This window comes from Arachis ipaensis, chromosome B10 (assembly GCF_059453495.1).
Source record: "Arachis ipaensis isolate K30076 ecotype BB chromosome B10, ASM5945349v1, whole genome shotgun sequence".
In the NCBI taxonomy this organism is placed as follows: domain Eukaryota; kingdom Viridiplantae; phylum Streptophyta; class Magnoliopsida; order Fabales; family Fabaceae; genus Arachis; species Arachis ipaensis.
Window position 1 is genome coordinate 86,082,401 of NC_142435.1, and position 4,493 is coordinate 86,086,893.

The 4,493-nt window shown below is 41.5% G+C and overlaps 1 non-coding gene across 1 annotated transcript; it reads left to right on the top strand.

The window, feature by feature from the left end:
* The first annotated feature begins 3,295 nt into the window (after positions 1-3,295).
* Positions 3,296-3,403, top strand: LOC148580720 (small nucleolar RNA R71). Its single transcript, XR_015896715.1, has one exon. It is a non-coding gene; the product is annotated as a small nucleolar RNA R71 (small nucleolar RNA).
* The last annotated feature ends 1,090 nt before the right edge of the window (positions 3,404-4,493 follow it).

Here is a 4,493-nt window from a genome sequence, read left to right on the forward strand (position 1 = left end):
CTATGGATCATGATGGCCCGGTCTATAGTAACTTCAGACCGGTTGCTAGTGGGAATGATTGAGCATTGAATAAACTCCAACCATCCTCTAGCTACAGGCTTGAGGTCCAATCTTCTTAGTTGAACCGGCTTGCCTTTGGAGTCAACCTTCCATTGAGCTCCTTCTACACATATGTCCATAAGGACTTGGTCCAACCTTTGATCAAAGTTAACTCTCCTTGTGTAGGGGCGTGCGCTCTTTTCCATGTATGGCAAGTTGAACGCCAACCTCACATTCTCCGGACTAAAATCTAAGTATTTCCCCCGAACCATTGTAACATAGTTCTTTGGATCCGGGTTCTTACTTTGATCATGGTTCTTGGTGATCCAGGCATTGGCATAGAACTCTTGAACCATTAGGATGCCGACTTGTTGGATGGGATTTGTTAGAACTTCCCAACCTCTTCTTTGAATTTCATGTCGGATCTCCGGATACTCATTTCTTTTGAGTTTGAAAGGGACCTCAGGGATCACCTTCTTCTTGGCCACAACATCATAGAAGTGGTCTTGATGGGCTTTGGAGATGAATCTTTCCATCTCCGATGACTCGGATGTGGAAGCTTTTGTCTTCCCTTTCCCTCTTCTAGAGGATTCTCCGGTCTTGGGTGCCATCAATGGTAATGGAAAAACAAAAAAGCTATGCTTTTACCACACCAAACTTAGAATATTGCTCGCCCTCGAGCAATAAACAAAAGAATAGAAGAAGAAAAAGAAGAAATATGGAGAGGGAGAGGGAGATGTGGTTTCGGCCAAGGAGAGTGTAGAGGGATGTGTTGTGTGAATTTGATGAAGAATGGAGGTCTTTATATAGGGAAGGGAGGGGGGGTTAAGGTTCGGCCATATGGGTGGGTTTGGGTGGGAAATTGGTTTTGAATTTTGAAGGTAGGTGGAGTTTATGAGGTAGGTTTATGGGGAAGAGGAGATGGATGTGAGTGGTGAAGGTTTAGTGGGGAAGAGAGATTGAGGTGATTGGTGAGGGGTTTTTAGGGAAGAGTGTTTATGGGGTTGTGTGAAAGAGAGTGGTGAGAAGAAGTGAGTGGTGGTAGGTGGGGATCCTGTGGGGTCCACAGGTCCTGAGTGGATCCTGTGGGGTCCACAGATCCTGAGTGGATCCTGTGGGGTCCACAGATCCTGAGGTGTTCAAGGATTTACATCCCTGCACCCATTAGGCATGTAAAAATGCCTTTGTACCCAACTCTGGGCGTTCAGCGCCAGGTTGGTGGCCATTTCGGGCGTTCAACGCCCATCTGTGTGCCATTTCTGGCGTTGAACGCCAGAACCATGCCTGTTCTGGTGTTCAGCGCCCAGAAGCTGCCCATTTTGGGCGTTCAGCGCCAGAACCATGCTCTGTTCTGGCGCTGAACGCCAGACAGATGCTCCTACAAGGTGTGATTTTTCTTCTGCTGTTTTTGATTCCGTTTTTGATTTTTTTTTTTTGTGACTCCACATGATCATGAACCTATAAAGACATATAACTAAGAAAAATATAGTTAGATAAATAAAAATTGGGTTGCCTCCCAACAAGCACTTCTTTAATGTCAATAGCTTGACAGTGGGCTCTCATGGAGCCTCACAGATGTTCAGAGCATTGTTGAAACTTCTCCAACACCAAACTTAGAGTTTGGATATGGGAGTTCAACACCAAACTTAGAGTTTGGTTGTGGCCTCCCAACACCAAACTTAGAGTTTGACTGTAGGGGCTCTGGTTGACTCTGCTTTGAGAGAAGCTTTTCATGCTTCCTCTCCATGGTTGCAGAGGGAGATCCTTGAGTTTTAAACATAAGGGAGTTCTCATTCCATTGAAGGAATATTTCACCTCTGTCAACATCGATCACAGCTCTTGCTGTGGCCAGGAAAGGTCTTCCTAGGATGATGGATTCATCCTCTTTCTTTCCAGTATCCAGGACTATGAAATCAGCAGGGATGTAAAGGCCTTCAACCTTTACTAACACGTCCTCTACTTGTCCATAAGCCTGTTTTCTTGAGCTGTCTGCCATCTCTAATGAGATTTTAGCAGCTTGCACCCCATAGATTCCCAGTTTCTCTATTACAGAGAGGGGCATGAGGTTTATTCCTGAACCAAGGTCACATAGAGCCTTAAAGATCATGGTGCCTATGGTGCAGGGTATTATGAACTTTCCAGGATCCTGTCTCTTCTGAGGCAATGTCAGTTGATCCAGATTACTTAGTTCATTGATGAACAAGGGAGGTTCAACTTCCCAAGTATCAATGCCAAATAATTTGGCATTCAGCTTCATGATTGCACCAAGAAACTTGGCAGTTTGCTCTTCAGTAACATCCTCATTCTCTTCAGAAGAGGAATACTCATCAGAGCTCATGAAGGGCATAAGGAGGTTCAATGGAATCTCTATGGTCTCTAGATGAGCCTCAGAGTCCTTTGGTTCCTCAGGGGGAAGCTCCTTATTGATCACTGGACGTCCCAGGAGGTCTTCCTCCTTGGGATTCACGTCCTCTCCTTCCCTTACAGGTTCGGCCATGGTGCTTATGTCAATGGCCTTGCACTCTCCTTTTGGGTTCTCTTCTGTATTGCTTGGGAGAGTACTAGGAGGGATTTCAGTGATCCTTTTACTCAGCTGGCCCACTTGTGCTTCCAGATTTCTAATGGAAGACCTTGTTTCATTCATGAAACTTACAGTGGCCTTAGATAGATCAGAGACTAGATTTGCTAAATTAGAAGCATTTTGTTCAGAGTTCTCTGTCTGTTGCTGAGTTGATGATGGAAAAGGCTTGCTATTGCTAAACCTGTTTCTTCCACCATTATTAAAGCCTTGTTGGGGCTTTTGATCCTTCCATGAGAAATTTGGATGATTTCTCCATGTTGAGTTATAGGTGTTTCCATAAGGTTCACCTAAGTAATTTACCTCTGCTATTGCAGGGTTCTCAGGATCATAAGCTTCTTCTTCATAAGAAGCCTCTTGAGTACTGTTGGATACAGCTTGCATTCCATGCAGACTCTGAGAGATCATATTGACTTGCTGAGTCAATATTTTATTCTGAGCCAATATGGCATTCAGAGTATCAACTTCAAGAACTCCCTTCTTCATAGGCGTCCCATTACTCACAGGATTCCTTTCAGAAGTGTACATGAACTGGTTGTTAGCAACCATGTCAATGAGTTCTTGAGCTTCTGCAGGCATTTTCTTTAGGTGAATGGATCCACCTGCAGAAGTGTCCAGTGACATCTTTGATAGCTCAGATAAACCATCATAGAATATATCCAGGATGGTCCATTCTGAAAGCATGTCAGAAGGACACTTTTTGGTCAACTGTTTGTATCTTTCCCAAGCTTCATAGAGGGATTCACCTTCTTTCTGTCTGAAGGTTTGAACATGAGCTCTAAGCTTGCTCAGCTTTTGAGGAGGAAAGTACTTGGCTAAGAAAGCCGTGACCAGCTTATCCCAAGAGTTCAGGCTGTCTTTGGGTTGAGAATCCAACCATAATCTAGCTCTGTCTCTTACAGCAAAGGGGAAAAGCATGAGCCTGTAGACTTCAGGATCTACTCCATTAGTCTTAACAGTATCACATATCTGCAAGAATTCAGTTAAGAACTGAAAAGGATCTTCAGATGGAAGTCCATGAAACTTGCAGTTCTGCTGCATCAGAGAAACTAATTGAGGTTTCAGCTCAAAGTTGTTTGCTCCAATGGCAGGAATGGAGATGCTTCTTCCATGTAAATTGGAATTAGGTGCAGTAAAGTCACCAAGCATCTTCCTTACATTATTATTATTTTCGGCTGCCATCTCCTTTTCTTGTTCGAAAATTTCTAAAAGGTTATCTCTGGATTGTTGTAATTTAGCTTCTTTTAATTTTCTCTTCAGAGTCCTTTCAGGTTCTGGATCTGCTTCCACAAGAATGTTCTTATCCTTGCTCCTGCTCATATGACAAAGAAGAAGGCACAGAAAAATAATAATAATAATAGAGATCCTTTATACCATAGTATACGGATCCCTGTGTGAGTGGAAGAAGAGGGGGAGACAAAGAATGTAATATAATGGAAGAAATACAACTGTGAGGAGGCTAGAGATGTGAGATGAGATGTTAGGATATGAATGAATAAATAGAATGAGATGGTAGAGGGAAAATTTTCGAAAATTATTTTGAAAAAGAGTTAGTGATTTTTGAAAATAGTTTTTGAAAAGTGTTTAGTATTTTTTCGAAAATTTTTGAAATCAAAAATAAAAATAAAAATAATTAGTTAATTAAAAAGAAATTTTTGAAAAAGGGGGAGATATTTTCGAAAATTAGAGAGAGAGAGTTAGTTAGGTAGTTTTGAAAAAGTTAAGAAACAAACAAAAAGTTAGTTAGTTAGTTGAAACAAATTTTTGAAAAGATAAGAAGTTAGGAAGTTAGAAAAGATATTTTGAAATCAAATTTTTTAAAAAGATAAGGTAAGAAGATATTTTGAAAAGATATGATAGAAATTAATTTTTGAAA